The sequence below is a fragment of the Carcharodon carcharias genome, chromosome 9 (genome assembly GCF_017639515.1).
Source record: "Carcharodon carcharias isolate sCarCar2 chromosome 9, sCarCar2.pri, whole genome shotgun sequence".
In the NCBI taxonomy this organism is placed as follows: Eukaryota; Metazoa; Chordata; class Chondrichthyes; order Lamniformes; family Lamnidae; genus Carcharodon; species Carcharodon carcharias.
The window spans coordinates 90,436,955-90,451,219 of record NC_054475.1 but is presented as its reverse complement, the minus strand read 5'-3'; the positions used below and the strand labels follow the sequence as shown (position 1 = coordinate 90,451,219).

The 14,265-nt window shown below is 41.9% G+C and overlaps 1 protein-coding gene across 1 annotated transcript in view; it reads right to left on the bottom strand.

Annotated features, from left to right (window-relative positions):
* The window catches only part of LOC121282443 (ADP-ribosylation factor-like protein 6), a 53,001-nt gene that overhangs the window by 16,083 nt on the left and 22,653 nt on the right, over window positions 1–14,265 (bottom strand). The gene's annotated exons all lie outside the window — the stretch shown is intronic.

Below are 14,265 nucleotides of genomic sequence, written 5' to 3'. Positions count from 1 at the left end.
ATTTTACAATCCACCCACTACTGCTCTTAGGGCGGAATCATCCCAAATTTGCACTATATTTTTCACTCAACTTCCTAATTTGACTGCATATTTCTTCCTTCACCTCCCTTCCACTATTAGGTGGTCTATAGACTACATTATTGATCCTTTATTATCTATTATCTCTATGCATATGGATTCTATTTTTGTGTTGCTGTTAACTGTGTCCCTTTTTTCTACTTCCCTAATGTTTTCCTTAATATGGAATATGTACAGCGACTCCACCTCCCCTTTTTCCCTCCCTATATTTTCTCAGTTTGTTATACCCTTATTATAAATAATGATAGACAGGTATGGCAGGACAGGTGGTGTGCCATGACTGCAACATATGGGAGTCTGTGGAAAGCACTACAATCCCAGACAAACACATCTGCAGTAATTGTCTACACCTCGAGCAACTTTACCTCAGAGTTACTGAACTGGAGTCCAAGCTGAAGGCATTGTGGGCATCATGGGGAGTTACCTAGGCACTTTGCATCAGGGAACAGTCACACCCTTTACGTTAAAGAGAACTTTAGAGTTAGCCAATGGTCAAGGACAGGAGGGTATGACTGCAAGTCAGGGAGGTATAGGGATCCAGGATGCAGTGATGGAGGAGCCTTGTGCTTGACTTTGATCAGCAGACATGAGGTATTTGTGTTATGACTTCCAACATATCTTCTCGTGGAGTGGAGATTGGGAACTCCAAGTGCCAATGAGCCTCGGGACTTTCAAACGCGTGCAGAGTCAGCGATGCATGCGCAGTACAGCATTTGAAGTTCTGTGGACTGAGGGCATGGGCTCAGTGTGTCTGCGCAAAAAGAAAATGGCACGAAATCCTGATCATGCACCATAATCAGAAAGGAGAGCCCAGACAGTGGACAGGGAGAGGGGACAGGAAGAGGCCAGAGTTAAGAAGAAAGAGGAGCAGAAAAAAGGACTCAAAGCAGAGAAAGGTTGGCAGATCTTAAGTGGAGAGGGCTCAGGAAAATCTGTGGTGCTTCAAGAGGGCTCAGTAGAAGCCCTGGCAATCAAAGGGCTGAGGAGAAGCCATGAAGATCTAAGAAGGCAGTAGAATGCTGTGGGCTTTTGGGGCAAGGTACTCCTTCGGAGCAGTAATATTCTGCTCGCGCAGCTGAAGAGCTGAAGTTGAGCTTGTGAGTCCATGCTGAAGAACAAACTTGGGATCAGGGGAATGGAGTTTTGGGAGATGAGATTGAAACCATACGAGTTTTGGATAGACTTCCAAGATGAAGACTGGAATCTGGATTGGGAGAGCCCAGCATTTAATGCAAAAGTTAAGGCTGAAGCATTTGCAAAAATCTTCAGCCAGAAGTGCCAAGTCAATGAACCATCTCCACTTCCTCCGCAGGTCCCCAGCATTACAGATGCCAGTCTTCAGCAAATTCGATCCACTGCATGTGATATCAAGAAACAACTGAAGGCACTAGATACTGCAAAGACTATGGGCCTTGACAATATTCTGGCAATAGTACTGAAGAATTGTGCTCCAGAACTTGCCACGCCCCTCGCCAAGCTGTTCCAGTACAGCTACAACACTGGCATCTACCCGGCTATGTGGAAAATTGCCCAGGTATGTCCCATCCACAGAAAGCAGGACAAATCCAACCCGGCTAATTACCACCCCACCAGTCTACTCTCGATCATCAGTAAAGAGATGGAAGGGGTCATCAACAGTGCCATCAAGTGGCACTTGCTTAGCAATAACCTCACTGACACTCAGTTTGGGTTCCGCCAGGATGACTTAGCTCTTGACCTCATTACAGCCTTGGTTCCAATATGGACAAAAGAGCTGACCTCCTGAGGTGAGGTGAGAGTGACTACCCTTTACATCAAGGCAGGCTTTGACAGAGTGTGGCATCAAGGAGCCCAAGCAAAACTGGAGTCAATGGGAATCAGGGGGAAAACTCTCCACTGGCTGGAGTCATAACTCGCAAAAAAGAAGATGGTTGCGGTTGTTGGAGGTCAATCAGCACAGTTCCAGGATATCACTGCATGATCTCTTCAGGGTAGTGTCCTTGGCCCAACCACCCTCAGCTGCTTCATCAATGACTTTTCTTCCATCATTAGGTCAGAAGTGGGGTTGATCGCTGATGATTGCACAATGTCCAGCACCATTTGGGACTCCTCAGATACAGTCTGTGTCCAAGTGCAGCAAAGGCTTGGGCTGGCAAGTGGCAAGTAACATTCGCACCACACAAGTGTCAGGCAATGACCATCTCCAACAAGAGAGAATCTAACCATCGTACCTCGACATTCAATGGCATTACCATTGCTGAATCCCCCACTATTAACATCCTTGGGGTTAGCATTGACCAGAAACTGAACTGGACCTGCCATATACATACAATGGCTACAAGAGCAGGTCAGAGGCTAGGAATCCTGTGATGAGTAACTCACCTCCTGACTCCCCGAATCCTGTCCACCATCTACAAGGCACAAGCCAGGGGTGTGATGGAATACTTTCCATTTGCCTGGATAAGTGCAGCTTCAACAACGCTCAAGATGCTCGACACCATCCAAGATAAAGGAGCCTGCTTAACTGGCGTCCCATCCACAAACATCCTTTCCCTCCAGCACCAATGCACAGTGGCAGCAGCATGTACCATCTACAAGATGCACTGCAGGATCTCACCAAGGCTCCTTAGGCAGCACCTTCCACACACATGACTGCTACCATCTAGAAGGACAGGGGCAGCAGATGCATGTGAAATTCACCACCTGGAAGTTTCCCTGTAAGCCACTCATCAACCTGACTTGGAAATATATTGCCGTTGCTTCACTGTTGCTGGGTCAAAATCCTGGAACTCCCTCCCTAATAGTACTGTGGGTCCACCTACACCACATGGACTGCAGCAGTTCAAGAAGACAGCTCACCATCTCCTTCTCAAGGACAACTGGGGATAGGCAATAAATGTTGACCTAGCCAGTGATGCTGAAATCCCATGAATGAATAAAGAAAATTCACAGTTTTGCTGACATCTGGGGGGTTGTTGAGAAATCCATGGAATCTGTCTTGGTTGCATCCGCCATTCATTGTGCAGAGTGTATTATCTATGTTCGACCACAGTTTGCCTGTTAATTCACATGTACCTCATATTAACCCTAAATGTTAGAATATAAGTTAGGTATTGTAAATAGTTTTTTTTCCAACCTTGTCTAGTAAAGTTTATTTTTGCTTGTTCAAAACCGTGGAATCTTGTGGCTTTACTCTCTTAGCAAGTGTCTCAAATTTTGTCCAATTTTTAAAAAAAAGTTATTGGTCCCTCACCGGATCTTAACAAAAACATGGGAGTCTGGTCAAGGATCATAACATAAAATGGGGGCTTGTGCAGGATTTTTAATCCACAGAAAGATACAAGTGCTGGTACTTGCTGGGATTAAGGTTGATCAGATTTCCACAATGAATTTTACTATACTTATTGAAAAGCAGAATGGCTTTGTCAATTGTTATGACTTTTCTGGATGGGAAGATTTATCCCTGTGTAATTTGCAACAATTTACCAAGGTTAGATCAATCACATTAGCAGAAAAGTTGAAGTTAGAGGTAAAAGCAGGGGCTAAGAAAGCAGATATCATCGAGGTAATGGCAGAGAATTTGGGATTGCAAGAAGAAAAAGTTATTCCATTTAGCAATTCAGTTGAGTTGGTTAGAATTTGACTGCAGATGAAGCAGCTTGTGATGGAAAGAGATGGAGAAAAGCAAAACCTTGAATTTGAAAAAGAAGTGGAAATGCAAAAGTTTGATGTTGAGCTTCAAAGAGAGAAAGACATCAGACAGCATGAACTGGCTAGAGAAAAGCTTGGGTTACAGGTTGAAAGAGATGAGTAGTTCAGATAAGGAATCGGGTCCCACTCCAACCTTTGATAAATCAATGAGTCTTCGCATTGTGTCTAAATTCACTGAAGACAGAGTTGAGAGATATTTTATCTCATTTAAAAAGGAAAAAGGTGGCTACAAATTCAAGTGACCAAAGGATACACGGAGTCTCATTTTGCAAATCGTTTTAGTCGGGAAAGCTATGGATGTATATTCCAGCCTTTCGGAATAACAATCCTCAGATTATGGGATAATTAAAACTGTGGTATTTAAGGCATACTAGCTTGTCCCTGAAGTATATCAGCTGAAATTCCAGATTTTAAAAAGACTGAATGAATCATTTGCTGAATTTGCTGGGGAGATGGAAATGTTGTTTGACAGGTGGTTTCGATCACTGAAGTTAGAAAGTTAGAATAAACTTTTGAGAATGTGAGAGAGCTAATAGTACTGGAAGAATTTTGAAACAATATCCTAATGTCTTTCAGGTCACACCTGGGAGACCATAGGATTTCTAAGGTAAGGAAAACAGTAGTTTTGGCAGATGTGTATGATATTTCACATAGGCAGCTAGGGGGCAGTAGATCTCCATTTGTAAACCCACAGGGAAGTTGGAAGAATAGAAATGAGGATAACTTTAGGGAGCAGGCAGAAGCTGTTCCAATCAATAGGAATGTGGGTGTAAAGGATAGTAGTGATAGAAAGAAACCAGTATGCTCTTATTGCCATAAGATGGGGCATATAAAAGCAAATTGTCAGGAGCTGAATGGTAAATCAGCATCAGTAATAAGGAGGCCTAAGGAGTCTTTGAGAAGGGCTGTACCAGTAAATGAAACCAGTGGTAAAACATAGCAGTGGTACACTTGAAATGTGTTCCCCAGAACCTACTAGAAAGGGAATATAGCTCAATATGGTCAAGGGGACTTTCCTTGGATACTGCTAAAGTGAGGCTGTTTGCTGAAGGTTATAGAGACTTTGTCTTGAAGGGAGAAGTGTTCCATTATTCCTTCAATAAAACAAGTCAACAAATTGATATTGTGAGAACTACTGGGGCAGGTCAGTCATTGATGGTGGCTGATGATACGATTTGTGTTCCAGATGGGTTGATGAAAGAGTAAGCATTAATAGGGGATCTTTATGAAACTTATGAACCTGTTCCCTTGTGTAAAGTTAATTTATGAAGTGACTTAGTAAATGGAATTGTTGCTGTGGCAATTGTTTCTAGTTTACCTATTGAAGGGGTAAATTTCATGTTAGGTAGCGATTTAACTAACATAGATGAAAACACGGCGACGACTGTGTTGCAGCAGTTGCTTGTTCATTCTGACCTTGCCAAACACCCCAAAATTACTGTGGTCAAAAATGAGAAGCTTATTGCTGATAACAAACAATTGAAGGATTTTTCTTATTCTTTCATGGGACGTTGACATTGCTGACAAGGCCAACATTTGTTGCCCATCTCTCATTGCACTTGAAATGAATGGCTGGCTAGGCCATTTCAGATAGCAGTTAAGAGTCAACCGCATTGCTGCGGGTCTGGAGTCACATGAAGTTCAGACCGGGTAAGGATGGCAAGTTTCCTTCCCTAAAGGACATTAGTGAACTAGATGGTTAGATCAGTGTAGGGAACCAACTTTTAGGCATGAAAGATGAGTTTATTAACGAAAAATGAGAACTGGTTAGAACACTGGATTTATTGGCCACAGGAAGTAGAACACTTAAATGAGGGCTTGAAACGTCTAAATGATAAACTTGTTGAAAAAAATTCAACAAGGATAGACTATCAATTAAAACTTGGTGAACTTCAAGTATCAGAAGTCAGTATCGTGAAAAATGCCTTGAACAGGTAAAGGAACTGCTGATGAATCAGAACAGTTGGTTGAATGTGGAATTAAAAACCAAGACCGATGAACTGTAGGTATGTCATTGTGAAAAGTGCAATGAAATTCTCAAACTCCGATGCATTCTGGAGAACAAGAAACATGAGATGTGTGGTTTGAAAGTGCAGATCCAGACCTAAAGGCAAATAAGGATAATTTGAAGAAACAAACTGAGGAAGTAACAAATGAATTGAAAAAGTCTAAGGAGCAGTCAGTAACCATGGAAGAAAGATTCCGAAATGAACTAAGTGCCCATTAGAAATTGTTAAATTTGTATTAGGGTTCTGCAGATGATTCTGAAACAAAGGCAACTGAATTGACCAGAGCAGTTGCTGAGCTGAATGAAAAGATTAAAAAACTTGGAAAAGAATTGGAAAATAAGAGAGTAAAGAAATATTTGGATGAAATTGTGAGAGGAATTGAGATGAGGGTTCCAAGTTTGTGTCAGTGAGAATATAAACTTGTGCAGAAGTCTATAGCACATCTCTCGGATAAGGTAGAAAATGACTTGAGCAAAGAGAGGAAAATGCCCTCAGTGCAGGTTTATTCATCTGGATCAAAACAATGGAACGACAAAATCTGTTATGAAAGAAGTGAGTGAAGAAGATAATTCTGAAACTGGTTGTCATTCAGACATATATTCTGTAGCAAATTTAAAGGACTCATTGAAGGCATATTTCCATTAACAGAGGAGAAGAGTAAGAAAAACCCCATGTTCTTCTGTATTAAAGTTGAGAAACATAGACAAAGGTTATTTGTATCTCATAGTGTGACTAATTTATATCTACATGGGAAGAGTAGAAGATGGCCAGTGTATCAGTTTGCATTTACACCAGAAAGGTTGAACGCCCATGGTACAAAATAGAAATGCAAGCTGGTCAAGATGTTTCTAAAGAAAACTTTAAATGTATTTTCATTATCTTTGGTTAACCATGTAAAGATTTTGGAAACAATCCTATAATTGTTGATATTCAAAGTGGATAGGAAAAAAGGCAGGTTCTAAGCTATGATGATTCTATTATGTTTGAAATCTGTTAATCCTACTTGTTACATTACTGGCTTTTGTTTTGGTTCAGCCTTTATAACTTTATAATACAATATGTGTAATTGGGGAATAAAATGAAAAGATTTTCTGTACAGTATTTGATAAGCTATTTGTTACAAGTTTTTATAAGTATTTCTTGGAAAGATATTATTAAAAAACCTTCCCTATGATGAAGCTTCCTCTCTCCCAAGGGAAGGAAGTTTGAGATCCAACTTACTCTCTCATGGAGTGGAGGTTGGGAACTCCAAGTGCTGATGAGCCTCTGGAGTTTGCATATATGGGCACCAGGAGTGGGAAACACATGAACAATACAGCATTTGAAGTTCTTCAGGCCGAGAACACAGCCCCAGTGTGCCTGGGCAAAAAAGAAACCGGTGCGAAAACCCTGACTATGGGATTGGGAGCAGAGCACCATAATCAGATGGAAGTCCCAGGCAGACGACAGGGAGAGGCTCCAAGCAGGGGATAGGGAGAGTGGACATGAAGAGATCCCAAAGGAAGTTCCAGACAAGGGAGAGAAAGATGGGGCAGAGAGAGGTTGCTGTTAAGAAAGAGGAGCACAGAGAGTGGATCCAAGCAGATAAAGGGCCACTGATGGCAAACCTTAAGTGGAGAGGGCTTGGGAGAAGCTCTGGCGAAGAAAGCGGGCTCTAGAGAAGAACTGAAGATCTAAGAAGGCAGCAGAAGGTTAGTGGTTTTGTGCTGCAGGCCACTGGGGCAAAGGTACCCCTTTGGAGCAGTAGTATTCTGCTCAGCATAGCTGAAGAGCTGCAGTTGTTCTTGTGATTTGGGCTGGAGGGCAGACTTGGGAATCCAATGGAACAGAGTCTCAGACGATGAGATTGAAACCCTGTGAGGTGGGCCATTGTTGAGGTCACCAGAGTTGGAGCGACTTTTGGAGAGAATTCCAAGGCGAGATCTTTGAAGGTGAAGACTGGAATCCCTTGTAAGCGAGACAAGGCAGGGATTTTCCGGCCCCGTTGCGGGTGGGACCCGTCATAGGCGAGGCGGCACCCCAACCAGAAGTCCATTGACTTACAGCAGGACCAGACGATCCCAGCAGCGGGTAGGTGCAGAAAATCCCTCCCAGAGCTTCAACAAATTTGAGTGACTCACAGTATTTACTGATGTCTGGGTTGTTGAGAGATCCGTGGAATCGGTCTTGTTCACGTCTGCCATTTATTGTGCAGAGTGGTATGTTCAATCACTGTTTACCTATTAATTCATATGTACTTACCAATCAGCAAGGCCATCTAGCAAATCCTTTTGGATTTGTCTTCAGCCTACTGAGGCAGGGCAGGGACTCTCTAATGCTCAGGCACACTTTACCTGATCAAGGGAACCAATATTGGGAATGGGGGTCTCATGGGAACGCATCCCCTGCCCTTGCTGGCACCCCCTCTTCCCTGGTATCCCAATTCTGTGCCACCTACCTTTGTCCAGGGATCCAGCATTGATCCAAGAGAAATACTGGCAATGGCCACCACTCCCAATGGCACTGCCAGTGCTGGAGAGCTGTTGGTCTCTGATTTCCACCCTGCTTAGAGCTTAATTCAACGGGATGCCTGACGTTGTGCAGCTAAGTGCTAGATTGCCTTGAAATAGTATCATGGCTCCCAAAATTGTTCAACACAGGGTTCCCACTGGTTTTGCAATCTGTAGTCATTAACCCTGCCTGAAACATTAATTCCCTCTCATGGTTACAAGGTGACCAAGGTTGGGAAATAAATATTCCAGGGTACACAACATTTCAAAAAGGTAGACAGAATGGAAGAGGATGGGGAGTAGCCCCGCTATTAAAGGATGGCATAAGGCCATTAATGAGAAAGGATCTTGGCTCAGAAGGCTGGAAGTAGAATCAGCATAGTTAGAGATTAGGAATTCAAAGGGCAGAAATTGCTGGTGGAAGTAGTTTATAGGCCACTAATGGCAGTTATAACTTTGGAGCTTGTAACAAAGGCAGTGTAATAATCATATGGCACTTCAATCTTGATATAAACTAGACAAATCAAAATGGCAAAGGAAGTCTGGAGTTTGAGTTTGTAGAATGCTTTTGGGACAGCTTCATGGAACAATATATGATGGAACCAACTAGGAATAGAGCTAGCTTAAATCTGGTGTTGTGCAATGTGGCAAGTCTATTCGTAATGTCATGGTAAAAGAGCCTCTGGGAGTAAATGATCATAATGCAATTCTATTCACTATTAAATTTGAAAGCCACATATTCCAGTCCCAGACAAAAATCTTAAATTGAAACAAAACCAATTACATAGGTATAAGAGGAGAGCTAGTTGAGTTTAATTGGGTAAATAGACCAAAGACACAACAATAAATAAAGTGGGATACATCTAAGGAAACAATTCAAAAGGTTCAACAAAAACACAATTCATTGAAAAACAAAATCAGAGCAAAGAGCAACCAAAAGGTTTTTAATGATAGAAAACTTAGAACATGACAGTAAACTAATTAGGAATATAAAAACAGATTGGTAGAGCTTGGAGTGCTGCTTTGGACTGCATTAGAGTGCTTCAGTTGGAGTTTGGTGAGAGACCGACTTTTAAGGGTTAGTTTCTATCTAAAGTCGAATCTTTATTTAATTTAGCAACTAATTAAAAGGTGCTCATTGGGTTTGGAGAAGGTGAGTTTTAGTCTAACTAGAAAATAAGTTATGCAGGCTCTGCTTGCAGGTGGTAAACTGGTTAACTGGCTTAAACAGGTTTTCAGAAGCTAAATTCAGACAGCATAAAAGCAAGTCATCGACAGTGCTGTTTTCATCTGCACTGGAGTGCTGCTTTGGGCTGCATTAGAGTACTTCAGTTGGAGCTTGGTGAGAGAGGGAGTTTGCTAAAGAGGGTAGGAAGTGGTCCTTTCATTTTTTACATTTCCTCAGTAAAAAGAGTGGTGACCTTGTTAAGGAGGACCTGGTAAGTATTTCTTGTGTCCTTAATATTCTCCAAAACTAGAGGAAGTAAAAGTAAAGGGAGTAATTTGAGGGTAAGTCATGGCAGGGTAGCTCAGCCAAATGGTATGCTCCTCCTGTGCCATGTGGGAAGTCAGGGACACTTCCAGTGTCCAGGGTGACCATTTGTGCAGGAAGTGACTCCAGCTGCAGCTACTCGAAGCTGGAACTGCACCTGGAGTCACTGTAGAGCATCTGCAAGGATGAGATTTTTGTGGATAACACATATAGTGAAGTGGTCACACCACAGGAAAAGAATGCACAGGCAGAAAGGGAATGGGTGACTGGCAGCCTGAGTAAATGCACTAGGCAGGTAGTGCAGGAGTCCTCTGTGTCCATCTCCCTTTCCAACAGATTTTCCATTTTGGATACTGTTGGGGTATGATGGTTTCTCAGGGGAATGCAGCAAGAGCCAAGTCTGTGGCACCATGAGTGACTCAGCTACACAGAGGAGGGGAAAAAAGAGTGGGAGAGCAATAGTGATAGGGGTTTCTATCATAAGGGGAACAGATAGAAATTCCTGCAGCTGCAGACTTGACACCAGCATGGTGTGTTGCCTCCCTGGTGCCAGGGTCAAGGATGTCACTGAGCAGCTACAGGTCATTCTGAAGGGGGAGGTTGAACAGGCAGAGGCTGTAGTCCATATCAGGGCAATGACATAGGTAAAGAGGGATGAAGTCCTGAAAGCAGAATACAGGGAGCCAGGAAATAAATTAAAAAGCAGGACGTCAAAGGCAGTAGAGTAGTCTGATATGAAACTAGGGTCCTAAATCTTAACAAAGGAAACTATGACGGTGTTGGGCGAGTTGGCTAAGATGGATTGGGGAACTTAATTAAAAGGTGGATTGACAATGGCTAATGTTAAGGAACGAATGTATACATTGCAAAAATTATACATTCCTTTCTGATGCAAAAACACAATAGGAAAAATGCCCCAACCATGGTTAACAAAAGAAATTAAGGATAGTATTAGATCACAAGAGAAGTCATATACAGTTCATGGAAAAAGTAGCAAGCCTGAGGATTGGGAGCAGTTTGGAATTCAGCAAAGGAGGACCAAGAGATTGATTAAGAAGGGAGTAAACTAAGCATGAGAATAAAGTTGCGAGGAACATAAATGGATTGTAAAAGCTTCTATAAGTGTATAAAAAGAAAAAGATTAGCGAAGAGAAATGTAGGTCCCTTGCAATCCAACATGGGAGAATTTATAACAGAGAACAAGAACAAGGACATGGCAGAGCAATTAAACAACTACTTTAGTTCTGTCTTCATGGAGGAAGATACAAATAATTTCCCAGAAATGCTCTGGAGCCAAGGGTCTAGTGAGAAGGAGGAATTGAAGGGAATTAGTATTGCTAAAAAAATAGTGCTGGAGAAATTAATGGGACTGAAAGCTGATAAATCCCCAAGGCCCAATAATCTATATCCCAGGGTACTAAAGGAGGTGACCATGGAAATAGTGGATACGCTGGTTGTCATCTTCCAAAATTCTGTAGATTCTGGAACAGATTGGACAGATTGCAGGGTGGCAAATGTAACCCTACTATTTAAAGACAGAAGGAGGGATAAAACAGTGAAATTACACTACCAGTAGCAGTGAAAATGCTATAATACAGGTTGTGATAACAGGACACTTAGAAAATATCAACAGGATTAGACAAAGTCAGCATGGATTTATGAAAGGGAAATCATGTTTGACAAACCTACTGGAGTTTTTTGAGGAAGTAATTAGCACAATAGATTACAAAGAACCAGATTACGTGGTGTATTTGGATTTTCAGAAAGCTTTTGATAAAGTTCCACATAAGAGGTTAGTGTGTAAAATTAAAGCACATGGGATTGGGAGTAACACATTGGCATGGATTGAGAGTTGGTTAACAGACAGGAAACAGAGTATAGGAATAAATGGGTCTTTTCTGGAGTGGCAGGCGGTGACTAGTGGGGTGCCTCAGGGATCAGTGCTAGGCCCCAGCTATTCACAATATATATATCAATGATTTGGATGAGGGAACCCAATGTAATGTTTCCAAGTTTGCTGATCACATGAAACTTGGTGGGAAAGTGAGTGATGAGGAGGGTGTTGAGAAGCTTCAAAGTGCTTTAGACATGTTGAGTGAGTGGACAAATACATGGCAGATGCAGTATAGCATGGATAAGTTTTAAGTTATCCACCTTGGTAGGAAAAACAAAATGGCAGAGTATTATTTAAATGGTGATAGATTGAGAAATGTTGACATAAAAAGGGACCTGGGTGCCCTTGTACACCAATCACTGAAAGCAAGCATGCAGGTGCAGCAAGCAGTTAAGAAGGCAAATGGTACGTTGGCCTTCATTGTGAGAGTATTTCAGTACAGGAACAAGGATGTCTTACTGCAGTGTACAGGTCCTTGGTGAGACCACACCTGAAGTATTGTGAGTATTGTCTCCTTACCTAAGAAAGGATACACTTACCATATAGGGAGTGCAGCGAAGTTCCACCAGACTGATTCCTGGGATGGCAGGATTGTTGTATGAGGAGAAATTGGGCCAACTAAGTCTGGAGTTTAGAAGAATGAGAGATCTCATTGAAACATATAAAGTTCTGATAGGGATGGACAGACTGGATGCAGGGATGATATTTCCTCTGTCTAGGGGGGTCTAGAACAAGGGGTCACAGTCTCAGGTTACAGGGTAGACCATTTAGGACTGAGATGAGGAGAAACTTCTTCACTCAGAGGGTGGTGAACTTGTGGAATTATATGCCACAGAAGGCTGTGGAGGCCAAGTCACTAAATATATTTAAAAAGGAAACAGATAGATTTCTGGACTCTTAAGGCGTCAAGGGGTATGGGGAGAATGCGGCAGTACGGCATTGAGATGAGGATCAGCCATGATCATACTGAATGGTGGAGCAGGCTCAAAAGACCAAATGACCTATTGCCCCTATTTTCTATGTTTCGATGAGTAAATAAAAAGGAGAGTAGCCAAAGTAGATGTTACCTAGAGGTAGAGACAGGTGAAGTTAGCATTGTGAATGAGGAAATGGCAGAGAATTGAACAAATATTTTGTGTCTTCACAGTAGAAGACACAAATTATATACCGAAATGGAGGATAATCAACTGGCTAATAACAGTGAGGAACTTAAGGTATTTCATATCAGTGGAAAAAAAGTATTGGAGAACCTTAAGGGCTACAAGCCGACAAATCTGCAGGATAAGGTGCCAATGAAAAGATTAATACACAAAATGAGGGCTCATGGAGTTGGGGTAATCTATTAGCATCAATGGAATATTAGTTAACAAACAAGAAACAGAAAGTAGGGATAAACGGGGCATTTTCAATTTGGCAGGCTCTAACTGGTGGAGTACCTTAAGAATTAGTGTTGGGGTCTCAGCAATTTACAATCGATATTACTAACTTGAGGAGACTGAAACTAATGTATCAAAGTTTGTTGACAATACAAAGTTATATGAGAATGTAAACTAAGGAGAATACAAAGAGACTGCAAAGAGATATCGACAGACTAAATGAGCGGTCATCAAGCTAGCAAATACAATATAATGGTGGGGAAATGTGGTGGAGGAAATTTGGTAGTCAGAATTGAAAAGCAAATATTTTTGAAAAGATGTGAAACTTTTAAATGTTGATGTTCAGAGAGACTTGGGAGTATTCATACAAGGAACACAAAGTTAGCAATCAGGTACAGCATGCAATTAGGAAGGCAAATATCATGTTGGCTTTTATTGCAAGGGGATTGGAGTAGAAGAATAAGGAAGTTTTTCTACAACTGCACAGTGCTTTGGAGTACTGTGCATTATTTTGGTATCCATATCTAGGGATGGATATACCTGCCATCGAGGCGGTACTGTGAAGGTTCACTAGATTGATTCCTGGAATGTGATGGTTGTCCTATCATGAGAGGTTGAGTAAATTGCACTTATACTCTCTGGAGTTTAGAGAAGAGAAAGGTGATCTCACTGAAACATAGAAGCTTCTGAAGGGAGTTGACAGGGTAAACACCAGTTGTTTCCCCTGGTTAGCAAATCTAGAAAATGGAAGCACAATCTCAAAATAAGGGTTCAATCGTTTAGGACTAAGATGAAGAGAAATTTCTTCACTCAGAGGTTATGGACCTTTGGAATTGTCTGCCCCACAGAGTTGTGTCTGTGTCATCATTGAGTATATTCAAGACTGAGATTGATAGATTATTAATCCATCAGTGAATCATGGAATATGGGGAGCAGGCTAGAAATTGGAGTTGAGGAAGATGATCAAGCCTGATCATATTGAATGGCAGAGCAGGCTTGAGGGACAGCATGGTCTACTCCTGCTCCTATTTCTTATATTCTTATTCTGGACAACTCAAGCAAATGACTGACTCCACTGAACTCAAGAAGGTATCTACTGCATTCCTAAGTTTGTAACTTACCCATTCTCTCTCAGTTAATGCTGCCATTCTCCTTTATTCTCCTACTCCAAAGCACTGCTCCCAGCATCCACCCGCTTCCTCCCCCACTCTCAGCACCACTCCCAGCTTATCTATTT